The sequence below is a fragment of the Hyperolius riggenbachi genome, chromosome 11 (genome assembly GCF_040937935.1).
Source record: "Hyperolius riggenbachi isolate aHypRig1 chromosome 11, aHypRig1.pri, whole genome shotgun sequence".
In the NCBI taxonomy this organism is placed as follows: domain Eukaryota; kingdom Metazoa; phylum Chordata; class Amphibia; order Anura; family Hyperoliidae; genus Hyperolius; species Hyperolius riggenbachi.
In genome coordinates this window covers 21,267,194-21,281,817 of record NC_090656.1, presented here as the reverse complement: position 1 = coordinate 21,281,817, position 14,624 = coordinate 21,267,194, and the positions used below count along the sequence as shown (strand labels likewise).

The 14,624-nt window shown below is 47.8% G+C and overlaps 1 protein-coding gene across 4 annotated transcripts in view; it reads right to left on the bottom strand.

The window, feature by feature from the left end:
- Positions 1-14,624, bottom strand: part of LOC137539170 (uncharacterized) — an 892,710-nt gene that overhangs the window by 101,945 nt on the left and 776,141 nt on the right. Inside the window, exon 6 of one of the 4 annotated variants that reach the window (XR_011024948.1) lies at positions 5,972-6,062. The exons of the other annotated variants lie outside the window; for them this stretch is intronic. The gene's annotated coding sequence lies outside the window, so the exon portion shown is untranslated. Of the gene's footprint in view, positions 1-5,971; positions 6,063-14,624 lie in introns of those variants that run through there. 4 annotated transcript variants of the gene reach the window in all.

The window sequence follows — 14,624 nt, the reverse complement described above, 5'->3', positions numbered from 1 at the left end:
GTCGCCTCGGCTTCTCGTTACATTTACACATTTGTTACTAGTGTAGAAAAATGAACCTGACAGAACTGTTGCTTTTATAAGATTCTGAATCCTAATTCGATTGGGATTTATTTATGATGATCCATAAGAATGGCTTTCACTTTATTCACTGACATTTTCAGTATTTCTCTGGGCATACTACATTCTGCCCACCAGAGCCGGGACAAGGTCCTCCAGCACCCAAGGCTGAGACACCAAAGTGCGCCCCTCCATCCCTGCCACCCCAGCCATCACACACTGATTGCTATTAGACTAAGAGGCGCCACAGGGCCCACAACTTACCCAACAGCTTAATATCTAGTTATCTGGCTTGTAGTCACTGCTATGTATCCCCTTTTCTTATTTCTTTCTGCTTCAAACACAATTAGGAATGACAGCTGAATGAATTCTGCGCCCCCACCTACATTGCGCCCTGAGGCTGGAGCCTCTCCAGCCTATGCCTCGGCCCGGCCCTGCTGCCCACAAAGGGCCTACATTGGCCAGCCACATGCGATATTAGCGGTGAAGGGTAACCCTGTTTGCATAACTTTTAGGCATTTTGACTAAATAATTAAATTAAGAGTAACAAAAACAATTAACATGCAGGAGACACACAAAATATAAATAAATACTATATTGCGGGTGCTGTTGGGGGCATGCACATGTCCGTCTATGGGTAGTCGCAAAGTGGTTAAAACAGTGGTCCTCAAGCTACGGCCCGCAGGCCGAATGCGGCCCCCTGAGGCTTTTTCACTGGCCCTCAAACACAAAATGCATAACTTATAGATGTGGCCCAATGCAGCTTTAAATATTGGCGGCACGCATATAGAATAGCAGTGCTGGCATCACCCATCCACATACTGTAGAAGCCAGCGAGCAGTCATTTGCTGGCCTCCAATTCTGCATCAGATGACACTGCTGTCTAATTGGATGGCAGGTTGTCACCTGGGTATGCTTCACTGTGTGGTGCACAAAGACGTTCTTCGAGCGCCGCATGACTGAATGGCTGCTGCTGGGAGTTCTCCTCCAGGCATAATTGGAGGAAATCTAGATTCACTGTAATGTTTTTCAACATCATTTCCTGTATGCTCCGGCCCCGAGCAGTCTGAAGTATGTTGACCCAGCCCTGGACCGAAAAAGTTTGGAGACCCCTGGTTTAAAAGGTAAATGTAGCTGCAGTGTAAGAGCATATGCATAAAATAGGTGTAAATCCAGCCTTAAACTAGTTGCTTGGCAGTCCTGCTGATCTCTTTGGCTGCAGCAGTGTCTGAATCACACGGCTGAAACACGCATGAAGCTAATCCAGTCTGACTTCAGTCAGAAACATCTAATCTGCTGCATGCTTGTTCAGGGTGGCTAAAAGTATTAGAGGCAGAGGATAAGCAGGGCAGCCAGGCAATATGTATAGTTTAAAAGAAAACAAATATGGCAGCCTCCATATCCCTTTCATTTCACGTGTTCTTTAAAGAGGAACTAGAGTGAAAATAATGTAATAAAAAAGTGCTTCATTTTTACAATAATTATATATAAATGTCATATGTTAAATGTCAGTGTTTGCCCATTGTAAAAACTTTCCTCTACCTGATTTACATTCTGATATTTATCACACGGTGACATTTTTACTGCTGGCAGGTGATGTCAGTGGAAGGAGATGCTGCTTGCTTTTTTTCGGCAGTTGGAAACAGCTGTTATTTCCCACAATGCAACAAGGCTCCCACAGTGCGATGTCAGAACCATGGTCCTGACATCACACTGTGGGAGGGGTCTCACCACTATAACAGCCATACAGAGCCCCCCGATGATCCGTTTGAGAAAAGGAAAAGATTTCTCATGGGAAAGGGGATATCAGCTACTGATTGGGATGAAGTTCAATACTTAGTTACGGTTTCTCTTTAAGCTGTTGCAGATCGAGATATAAAGGCAATTTTGAAAGACATCAGTGACAAAATCAGAATCAGAATCAGAATCATTTATTTCGCCAAGCATGACAGGATCATGCCTGGAATTGGGTTTGGCACATACAGAGCTCAACATCTACAAGGACATGAGAAATAGTGCACTAAACAAGAGACATACATGATAAAGCATTTAACAAGATACAACAGATAGCATTTAGCATGATACAACAGAAAGTGGAGGCAGGCTATGAGGGCTCGGCCCGTAAGTCCCAAGTACGTCTGCGCACCTAAGAAGGATGGGGTGGTGGTGGGACGTGGGTGGAGTTCAGGAGATTGACTGCTGAAGGGAAAAATGAGTTCCTATGCCTCGTGGTCCTGGTGGGGATAACCCGGAATCTTCGCCCTGAACGCAGGCGACTGAAGTAGCAGTGGCCCGGATGTGAGGGGTCCATGGCTATCTTCAGCGCCCTAGTGTGTAATCTCGAGTTGTAGAGTAGATCAAGTGGAGGGAGGGGTTTCCCGATGATTCTCTCTGCTGATCTAATGACCCTCTGGAGTTTTTGTCTGTCGCTGACGGAGGAACCAGCGTGCCAGACCAGGATGGAAGAGCAGAGTATAGATTCTGTGGTGGCAGAGTAGAATCTTGTGAGGACCTGATAGGGCATGCCAAACTTTTTCAGCTGACGGAGGAAGAAGAGCCTTTTCTGGGCCTTTGCCATGGTGGAGCTAGTGTTAGCCTTCCATCTCAGGTCGTTTGAGATGGTGGTGCCCAGGAGGCGGACGCAGGGAACTATCGCCACTTCAGTTCCATCAATGTGGATTGGTGGTGGAGAAGGAGCATGGTTCCTGAAGTCGATAATCATCTCCACAGTTTTTGCTGCGTTAAGGACCAACCTGTTCTCTCTGCACCAGTGACAGATACTGTCTACCTGCTGACGATAGGCACTCTCGTCGTTCTTGGTGATAAGGCCAACAATAGTGGTGTCATCTGCAAATTTGATAACCTTGACAGAGTCCGCTGTGGATCTGCAGTTGTTGGTGTAGAGGGAGAACAGCATTGGAGACAGGACGCAGCCTTGTGGAGCCCCCATGTTCGTGGTTCGTGGTTGGGAGGAAATGTCGCCCAGTTTGACAGATTGTGACCTGTGGGATAGGAAGTCCGTGATCCAAAGGCGAAGGCTGGAATGGACACCGAGTGTAGCTAGACCCTCCTGAAGTCTGCGTGGACAGATGGTGTTAAATGCCGAACTAAAGTCCAGGAGGAGGACTCTGGCATACGAGTCTGGCCTGTCCAGGTGGTTGCTGATGATCTCCAGGCAGATATTGATGGCGTCATCGGTGGACCTGTTTTCCCTGTACGCAAATTGGAATGGGTCAAGGAGGGGCGTAGTGTAGGACTTCAGAAAGGACAGGACAACTCTTTCGAGAGTCTTCATGATAACGGATGTTAGTGCTACAGGCCTGAAGTTATTGAGGTCAGTGACGCCCTGCTTTTTGGGGACTGGAATGATGGTGGACCTCTTAAAGCAGGCAGGAACCTTGCCCATCTGGAGTGACTTGTTGAATATGGTGGTTAGAATAGGGGCAAGTTGCCTAGCACAGGACTTCAGGCAGGCAGGGGACACTCCGTCCGGGCCAGAGGCTTTCCTAGAGTTCATAGTTGACAGGTGATGTGTGACGTCGGATTCTCTCACAGCCAAGGGGGGAGAACTTGGACTCGAGGTGAGGTCAGCATGTGCCAGAGGGGAAGTGGGTGGTGGCAGGTCCCCCGCAGGCGAATCCTGGCACTCGAACCTGCAGTAGAATTTACTGAGTTCTTCAGCAAGTTCGATGCTAGGTGGAGCGTGTCGGGGGGGAGGCTTGTAATTGGTAGCAGCTTTAAGGCCTTTCCATACGGCTCTTGAGTCTTTTGAACAGAGGTTTTGTTCCATCCTCTCAGCGAACTCCCGTTTGGCAACCCTCAATTCGCGATTAAGGTCGTTCCTCGCCCTCCTGTATTCCTCAAGGTTGCCTGATTTGTGTGTAGCTTCCTTGCGCTTCCTAAGTTGCCGTAGTTTGTTGGAGAACCACGGCTTGTTGTTCGGAAAGACTTTATAGGTTTTGGTTGGTACGCAGACGCAGGAGTCCTCACAAAAGCTGATGTACGATGTAACGTTCTCCACCCACTCATCCAGGTTGGGTGCCTCCAGAGTCTGCCAGTCCGTACAGTCAAAACAGGCTTGAAGTTGGAGCTTGGCCTCACTAGACCAGACCTTGGAGGACCTGAGGGCCGGTTTTGCTGACTCCAGACGCCTCTTGTAGGTGGGGATGAGATGGATGAGGCAGTGGTCAGAGGAGCCCAACGCAGCCCCCGGAACAGCTTTGAATGCATCTTTCAGTACAGTATAGCAGTGGTCGAGTGTGGCCGAGTCTCTAGTGGGGCAGGCAACATGCTGCTGATAGCGCGGTAGCTCATGGCGTAGGTTGGCTCTATTGAAGTCGCCCACAACTCTGAACAGAGAGTCCGGGAGGGACGTCTCCCACTGGGAAATGGAGTCACTCAGGACAAGCAGGGCAGAATTGACATTGGCATCCGCTGGGATGTACACTCCAACCAGGACGAAGGAGGAGAACTCCCTTGGTGAGTATACTGGCCTGCAGTTGACAAGAAGGAGCTCAAGGTCCGGAGAGCATTTCCTGGCTAGTACTGAGATGTTGGGACACCATGCGGAGCTAATGTAGAAACAGATGCCGCCGCCTCTCTTTTTCCCGGACGAAGCAGTGTCTCGGTCGGCTCGGATGAGGCTGAATCCAGGGAGTTGTAGGGCCTCATCAGGGATATCCTCGTGGAGCCAAGTCTCTGTGAAGCAGAATATTGGGGTGTTAGCGCTGTACTCCCTCCTGTCGCAGAGGAGGAACAGTTCGTCTAGCTTGTTGGGCAGGGAGCGTACGTTTCCTAGGAGGATTGAGGGGATGGGTGACCTTAGGCCTTTCCTCCTTAGCCTCACCAGTGCTCCTGAGCGACAACCCCTATGCCGCTGTCCCGCAAGGGACCTTGGAGCAGAGGCAGAGATTAGTTGGGCATGGCTCCAGACAGAATCGTGAAGTCGCGTGCCCTCAGGGAATGAGGAACCATATGCTTCCCACTGGAGGAGCTGTTCTCTGGAGAGGGTGATGCGACTGGTCTGTGGAGTGGGGGGAGCAGATCCCAGGCGGTTGACGTTGGGTCGTCGGGTGGTGGTGAAGTGCAATCGGCTGCTGGCGGGTGGCATGGCCAAGTGAATGGGTAAGAACAGAAAAATAGACTCAGAGTATGCCCCAATGCAGGTGATAATATAGTTAGTTAAATAACAGTCCATATGCCACAGTGCGGTAATATAGTTAGATAACAGTCCATAAAGCCACAGTGCAGTTACATATGCCACGGTGCAGTAAAATAACATAACAGTCACGTGCCACAGTGACGTAATATAAGTTAAAGAGCCGACCATATGCCGCAGTGACAAGATGGCCTGGTTTGCCACTGCAGAAATTTTCCACAAACACGGCATTCCCCTTTAAAACCCACAGACTTCAAATAGCCGGGGATCAGCCAGTACGGTTGGTTCACGGTCCGAATCGGCGCCCCGGAGCCTGTGTGTGACCGCGGCCTCCTCTCCCTCCTCTCCTGACACACAGAAAATATTATGCAGGCACTCGTTTGTAGTGAATCCGCGTGATTCATTGCCCAATTTTAAACTGCCAAGCTGCTAAATTGCATCAGGTCTGCCAAAATTCATTCCACGACGAGGAAGAGATATGAAAAATTAAATGTCATCTTGGTACAGTAGAAAACTTTTACCTTTCACAGAACAGAATATGTTAGATTCCATAATGATGGATGATTGCCCGTGGCTATACTTAACCTACTTAGTAATGTCATGTAGTGAAAAGCATGTTTACCTAAAAAATGGCAGCCGACATAAACTGTATCAGGGCCTGACATCAATGCATTTTCCTCCAAATAAAGTGAGTTTTTATGTTGATGCGTCGCTCGGAAATTACTCCTCATCAGCATGCGCAAGGAGCGCATTATGTGTCAAGGTTGGGGGCGGGGAGGGCCGTGACGACCACTTAGCTCTTCCATCTCCTTTAATAATGTTTTTATTTTCTTTTTTTTTCCTTAACCTACAAGAGAGATAGGAGGGGAAAAAAACAAGCATGCAATCTGAATACAACTTAATCTCTGAGTGTCGTGTTGGGTGGCGCGTGTGGCGTGTGCCTGAAACAGCGAGATTTGTGGGTGTGACCTGAGTAGCACGCGGCTGTCACCATTTAGGCCTTGTTCACATTATAAATTGCCAGCGCTATCACAATCGCTGAGAGATTCATTGAGATTTTTTCAAAGCGATTTTCCCTGTGCTTTGAGCTTAGAAAAGCGATTTTTCTAAGCGCTTTTGCTGAGCGATTGAGATTTTCACTCTTCAGTGAACTCTTTGACCCGGAAAAGAATAACTACAATAGGATTGATTCACTAAGACAAATAGCATGCCTTATCAGAGTTAACATGCCTTATCAGAGTTAACACATCTTATTAGTGTTAACACGCCTTATCAGAGTAGCATAGCGAGCGCTACGAACTTATGCCTGCTAATTTGGAATGACGAGAGCTCCACTCGTCCTGCCCTGAGCCCCAGCGGGTCCAATCACTTTAAAGGACATTATCCCCGCACTTTGATTGGCCCAATAGGCTGCCTGTCACTTGACTGGCAGCTTATTGGGCCAATCAAAGTGCAAGGACAATGCCCTTTAAAGTGAATGGGCTCAGGGCAGGACGAGTGGAGCTCTCGTCATTCCAAATTAGCAGGCATAAGTTCTTAGCGCTCGCTATGCTACTCTGATAAGGCGTGCTAACTCTGATAAAGCATGATATTTGTCTTAGTGAATCAAGCCCAATGTATTTATTCTTAAAAGTGCTCGGAAATCGCTATACAAAGGGCTTTTTCAAGCACTTTTTCAAGTACTTTGCGATTTTCCCTATACCTTCCATTGAGCCAAAGCGCTCAGAAAATGGAACAGGCAGCGCTTTTGTGATTGGAAAGCAATCGAAGCGCTCATATGGGAACACTCTCATAGGAAATCATTGCACAAGTGCTTTTAGGTGATTTCTAAAATTGCCAACGCTTAAAAAAATACACAAACGCTCATGGGGCTTAATTCACTGATAACTCATTTCACGGCCGCGCCAGCGTTTTTCGCACGCAATTGCAAATTTTCACGCGTAATCGCAAATTTTCGGACGCAAACATTCGCGATTGCGAGTGAAAATTTGCAATTGCGCACGAAAACCCTAGTGCGGCCGTGATATGAGTTATCACGGTTTAGTAAATCAAGCCCATAGTGTGAGCAAGCCCTTAAAACTGTTTTTGAGGAGACGTATCTCTCCTAATTATATCAGCTTCTGCACGTAAAGTGAAATTCGACTTTTTGCTATTAAAAAAAAAAAAAAAAAAGATGCTGTAAATTTGCAGCTGCCGCACAAATTATTTTGTAATTTAATGTTATTGAAAAATCATTTTTCTATTACAATTTGCAGCTAGTCGTGAATTTACAGATTCGTATGTGAGCACAAATTATGCTTCTTCTTTAAGCCTGGATTGTGTACTGTGCTATACATTTCCCGGATACTTTCCTCTTCCTGTAGAGCAGTGGTGTACTAAGTGGGCCGAAATTGAATACTGTGGCCAAGTCACAGGCCAACCTCAATGTCTACTGGCCCGAGTCAGGCAAAAACGGTGCTGGAAATTTGGGTGCACCAGGCGCCGCCATAATGGGAACTACGGTAATAGTAGTGCTCAGTCAATAGTTTGGGCGTCATCAAGAGACGGAGCCCAAATTACGATAAAAACAGCAAAATTTGGCCACCAGCAATAGCTTGCAGCCTGGTGTGTAACTTAATCGTGGGGGCCTCCAGCAAAACTTTGATGCCCCCCCCATGTTAAGGTTCCCTGGTGTCTATTTGCCCCCTCCCTCCCTTATACAGCTGCCTGGTGTTTAGTGGTCCTCCCCTATACAGTTCCCTGGTATCTAGTGGCCACCTCCCTCCCCTATACAGTTCCGTGGTATCTAGTGGCCACCTCCCTCCCCTATACAGTTCCCTGGTATCTAGTGGCCACCTCCCTCCCCTATACAGTTCCGTGGTATCTAGTGGCCACCTCCCTCCCCTATACAGTTCCCTGATATCTAGCGGCCACCTCCCTCCCCTATACAGTTCCCTGGTATCTAGTGGCCACCTCCCTCCCCTATACAGTTCCGTGGTATCTAGTGGCCACCTCCCTCCCCTATACAGCTCCCTGGTGTCTAGTGGCCACCTCCCTCCCTTTTACAGTTCCCTGGTATCTAGTGGCCACCTCCCTCCCCTATACAGTTCCGTGGTTTCTAGTGATGCCCCTCCCTTCCCCAGAGTTCCCTTTTGTCCAGTGCTTTCCCCTTCCCTTGCCCATATGGCTTCCCTGGTGATCTCTAGAGCTTCACCTCAACATAGTTTCACACGTGGTCAACAGCAGGCCAAACAAAATGCAAAGTGGGGAACCACAAATTTCATGGCTCTGCGGGCCAGATTTCACCCACGGGCCAGAGTTTGACATGTACGTTGTAGACAGAAGGCACAGTTGTAACTTACTTTCTTCTCCTAAGCTTAAATGGTAGCATTTCTGAATTCATCTTACTTTATGGACTGAAGCGAATAATCAGAAGGACAGGAAGTGGGAGTGTTCTTGTCAATGAGAGGACACAGATGTCAATAAGAGCCTGACAGATGCTACAACACTCGCCCTCTTGTCCCCCGTGGCGCGGTGTTTCATACATGACGTTTGTGGAACGCTGTTTAGAGGTATAATGGTTGGCTGTTAGGGGCTTCTGGGATGTGAACGTGATGCTGTATGAGATGCCACCTGATGGTGTGGAAAGGGTGATGAGTGACCTGTCTATAAACGTCTTTGACACCAGAACAAGGAGGGTCAGAGGTAAAATAATGTGCCAAGATCAGGCCCAGATTTACATCACAGGAGCCTTTAGGCACGGATGCCCTGGTGCCCCAGATTTCGCCCTCCATGAACCTCAAACCACAAACCTACGCCAAACCGCACCTCAAGTGTGCTGGCTTTCCCAGCTGTCACTTCTCCCTTACTTCCCTTGCCAGTCATAGGTAGCTACAGGTGCCCCTTAGTATTAGGTAGCCAGAAGTACCCTTAGTATTAAGTAGCTAGAGGTTCCCCCAAGTATTAGGTAGCTAGAGGTGCCCCCAAATGAAGGGAGATCTCGTCAGTGGAATGACAAGAGTTAGGTAAGTAATCTCTCGTTTACACTCAGCTCTCAACTCTGCGTAGGACGGGAGAGAGGCACTCAGGGAGGGGAGTGAGCCGCCTTTCCATCATCAGGCGCGTGTAGCCATGTGCCTACATTGCCTTATGGTAAATCCGGCCAAGGCCAAGATGATTTAGTGGAGGTGAGTTGGTCATGTGATGCCCAAAGCTTAACACTTTAAAAGGATGTGTAATAGGGGGGGGGGGGGGGCGGGTGGGAAACCCCCTCAGCAGTGGACACTCTGGTAGACCAAAAATATGTAAAACCTGAAGGCAATAAACTAAAACAATACTAACCCCTTTCCACCCAAGAACTGAAACCATCTTTCAGAATAAAAGTATAAGCAAAGGTACAAGAGTATACCGTACACTTAAAAAGGGACATTATAAAGCAACCATCACAGGGAAGCGATAGTATTAACACAAGCAACTCCAGCAGCTAGAAGCTTCTTGTACTGAAGGAGCTAAAATCATGCTTATAAAATCATAAAACAAACATAATAAACATAAATCAAACGAGAGCAGTAAGATCATTTGGCTCAGTGGTAAGCAGCACCAAGAGCCTGCTCTCCTGAAAAGGGCCTATATGATGAGAGGGTAGGGTGCATCTTCCTGTCCTCTCAATGTGCTCACCCTAGAAGAGGGCAGGGGGGTAATGGAAGAGAAAAGGACAGAAGTGGGTAGAAAGTGCAGGGCAGAGGAAATAAAAAATGAAAGAGGAGTCCAAAAGAGTAGGGTATCTAGAAGAGATGGACGGTATTCAGAATAAGCTATCTGTCTAGGACAGGGAATTCAAGTTGTATCCAAGGTTGTCATATGCGCAGGAAATTTCCATGCATATCACACAAGACAATGGTAAGTTTCTCATTGACCATAAAGTCCAACATAAGGGCTTTAAAGGGAACCTTAACTCCAAAAATAAATGAGTTTCACCTACCTGGGGCATCTACCAGCCCCCTGCAGCCATCCTGTACCCACGCAGTCACTCACGGCTACTCCGGTCCACTGCCGCCAGCTAATTTCATTTTAGCCGACTCGGAGTCGGTGGGCCGCCACGCGTACCTTTGCACACATGTCCGCGGGTGCAGCAAGTTATCGTGGACATTAACACATACATTTGTACGCATAAAAATTTACGCATTACACCTGCAACGGGTAAAAATGTACGTGTTAATGTCCGTGATAGTTTCCTGTACCAGCGGGAATGCGTGCAAAAGTTCGGCCCGCTGACTCTGAGTCGGCAAAAACGAAACCAGCTGGCGGCGGGGGACCGGAGGAGCCGTGAGTGACTGCGAGGGCACAGGATGGCTGCAGGGGGCTGGTAGATGCCTGAGGTAAGTGAAACTCATTTTTTTTTCCGAGTTAAGGTTCCCTTTAACCTCAAGGTAGTACGAAGGAGTCTTTTTCCAATTTTTTGCTGTCGTCATTTCTGCTGTTAGGAATAGAAAGGTAGCTAATTTATACTGGTCTTCTTTCTATTTAGCCATGGAAGAGTGTTGTCCATGGGTCATTTGTGCTGTCCATGGGTCCTTTCGTATATATTGAAATGGAAGAGAGATTGAAACAGGCCTACTTCAACAGTTCCTACTTCATAATCTAATTGCAGGTGGTACTGCCAACAGATGAGGAACATAGTGCCCTAACCTCCCCACTCTCTAAAGCACCTATAGTCAGCTGAGTCGGTCAGTTTAGCAAGTCTGGCAGGCAATACTTTGTATGCCATGACAAAAGAAAAATTATAGCATTTAGCTATTCTCTACCAGCTTTCTATCCATTCACCTAGATCTCTATGCTATCCCATGTCTCTTTCCCATCCCTGCCTGTAGGGGTGCTGCATAGAAGGGTCAGTATGTGAAAGTCTAGCATATATGGTGGAGATACTGTAGTACCAGGCTCAGATGGATTCCTAGGATTGCTAGAATTTTTCAGCCAGTGTTAAAAAGCAATACTGCTAGGGATTGTAGACAAGACTGGCTGGCTCCTCCTTAGGGATCATAGACACTGTTGCTTGTGGCATTGTGGCTGGGGGTGCTTCCACTTCTTTCTGGAGCTAGACTTTTTAGATGGGTAATTTTGGAGCTGTGACAGTTAGGCCTCTTTCAGATAGGAGGCTGAACTGCACACTTGTTAGGCAGTTTAGCCTTCTGACTGTCGCCCAAGAGTGTCATTTGGGTGCAATCAAAATGCAGCTGAATGGCAGTGTTCATAACACCATGCGTGCCAGCACTTGACACGTGGTGGTGTTACTATGTGGCAGTGACCCGCCACATGCTGCAACTGAGTATGACTGTAGCTACACTCAGATGTGACTCCATGGGCGGTCCACCTGTCTACCACCGTTAAAGAGTGCTGAGAAGTGCCCAGCCGGTGCATGAGAGCAGCCGACAAGTGGTGAATTCACTGACTTCATCTGCCCGTATGAAAAAGGCCTTACATTTGCTTAAAGAAAACCTGAACTGAAAATGAAAAGTCAAAATAAGCATATACAAGTCTTACCTTCCATGTAGTCTACTCCTCAGTGTCTTTCTCCTTTCCCGCATCCTGTTTGTTCACTGTGATCAAGGGAATTTTCCGTCCTCCATTTTGAAAATGGCCATTAACCATAACAGCTTTCTGGTCAGCACACAGTTAAACTGTAACATCGCCCACTTGAGCCATAGGGAAACATGGACATTTACCTGGTACATCAGTTTTCCTCTCAGCTATAACTGACAGCAACTGCTATTTTACTGACAGCAACTGATATATTTTAGATCTGACAAAATATTGTCAGAACTGGAAGGGATTATTGTCAGAAGAAAATGGTGCCGAGAGGAACTGATGGCAAGGTAACTATGTAATGTTCATTTGAAGTTACCTCATGTGTTTATTTTAAATATTTTTACTCAGTACAGGTTCTCTTTAACCTCCCTGGCAGTAAGCCCAAACTAAGTTCGGGCTATGCCGCTGCGGAGGATTTCTCAGGCCCTGGTGGGCCGATTTGCATTTTTTTTGGTACACGCAGCTAGCACTTTGCTAGCTGCGCGTACTTTACGATCACCGCTGCTCCGCAACGATTCGACACTACCTGCCGCGCCGCCCCCCCCCCTGACCCCTTGCGCAGCCCGGCCTATCAGCGCCAGGCAGCGCTAAAGGGTGGATCGGGACTCCCCCATGCGCCATGACACGGATGACGTCATCCCGATCATCGCCATGGCGACGGGGGAAGCCAAACAGGAAATCCTGTTCTGAACAGGATTTCCTGTTTGCTCTGATCGCCGGAGGCGATCGGAAGGGTAGGGGGATGCCGCTGCACAGCGGCTATCATGTAGCTAGCGCTAGGCTAGCTACATGATTTTTTAAAAAAACTGAATGTGCTGCGCTGCCCCCTGGCAGTTTTAATAGACTGCCAGGAAGGTTAACACGCCATTTGTAAGCTTCTCGGTTCCAGATGATGCGGTTTCTCCACACAACGACAGAGGAAGATTCGGAATTCTGCTATCTCAGAAAGAAATGAGGTGGCCATGGAGGGGTTGATCCGAATGCTTATCGTGCCTGAATCTTGAATGCTGCAGCGTGTTGGAGTTGTCTATGAATGCTAAGGCTTGATATTTATTATTATGAATACCATTTGTATTAATCATTAGGATAAATGGCTGGTCCGGACTATCTGAAAACCTCATTTACAGAAAATTCTTTCTTATGTCAGCATTATAAATTGCTGGCCAATGTTTTATTTATTTATTTTCTCAGTTTTTTCCTCCACCTTTAGCTGTTTTATTTATACACAGCGGGTAGCAGTGATGGGCCGGTGGCCAGCCGTTAGCACTGGTGGGACGGAGATGTCCGGGGGAGCCTGAACTGTGTCTTTCAACAGGAGAAGACGAGAGACTTGGATGCCCACTGGGAAAACCTGTTATGTATTTATAATTTCCTCTGATGCCCCATAGAGCATCTCATAAAAGGATGTCTGTAGTGAGAGGGATATGGAGTTGGCCGAGTTTATCCCCTTTTAATAATGCTCCTTTCCTGGCTGCCACGCTGAGCGTTTCCTTCTAAAGTGGCCATTAGAGATCCTCATTGAGACGCTAGTAATTCTGTCTTGCATATAGATGTAAAGCAAATTGTATCCAGATTGGAGCTGGGCCAATCAATACACTTTCTGACGATTTTAGTTAGCCCCAATTGTAATCTGCAGATTCGAACAGAGGCTCCAAAAAGGATAAAAACAAATTTTACTAAAAATTATAAAAAAGGGGGTAGTGGTGGACTTACCTCCGACAATAGAAGAGATGATTATGTCAATAATAAACTTTATTTGACAACTTTATGATGCAACACATTTGGCAGGTGTTATCCTGCTTCATCAGGCAAATAAAGAAGCAACTAGATCGGGTTCACTAGATCACCTGCAAAATGAATTGCATCGTGGAGTAGTCAAACAAAGTTAATTAATGAAATATCACCAATATAATCATTTCCTTTTATTGGGAAGGTAAGTCCACCACTGCCCCCCTTTTTATAATTTTTAGTAAAAATAGTTTTCATCCTTTTGACACCTCTGTTCAAATCAACAGTGTTACAATTTTCCTCCCTTGGTGGAGGGGTGTTCTTCCCTTTCTTGTCTATAGAGAGCGACTTCTTAAGTGGGGCCAGGTTATAGCTCCCCACCTGCCATACCAGTGGTTGCCTTAGTGACAACCCTTGTCTGTAAGTATAATAGCTCGCTTAATAACTTACTGTGTAATTCCTTTAACATACTACACCATTAGTGGCTCTTGGTTTTACTTTTTGTTCAGGGCCGAGCCTGGGCGGGTGCATCGCACCCAGGCGCCTGTCTCCGACAGGCGCCGCCCAGCCTCCGCTCACCCCATCTGGCCAGCGCTCTCTCCCTCCCTTCCTCCCTCCCTGTAGCCGCCGCCGCTGCGTCAGACCTCGATCAGGCGGCGACCAATAGTGCGGGCGCTAGGACCCAGCGCCCGCACTGATATGCGGAAGTGACATCACTTCCGCATATAGAGCGGGTGCGTCCGGCGCCCGCACTTACTGGTCGGGTCGCCGCTGATCTTAAGGTCTGCTGAGTGCTGGCTGACTGACTGCCAGGTAAGGGGGGGAGCGGCGGCGGCTAGAGGGGGGCTCCCTGTCACTCGCTCACCAATGGGGCTCCCTGTCACTCACTAACGGGTCTCCCTGTCACGGCTAGAGGGGGGCTCCCTGTCACTCGCTCACTAATGGCGCTCCCTGTCACTCACTCACTAATGGCGCTCCCTGTCACTCACTAATGGCGCTCCCTGTCACTCACTAACTAATGGGGCTCCCTGTCACTCACTCACTAATGGCGCTCCCTGTCACTCACTCACTAATGGCGCTCCCTGTCACTCACTCACTAATGGCGCTCCCTGTCACT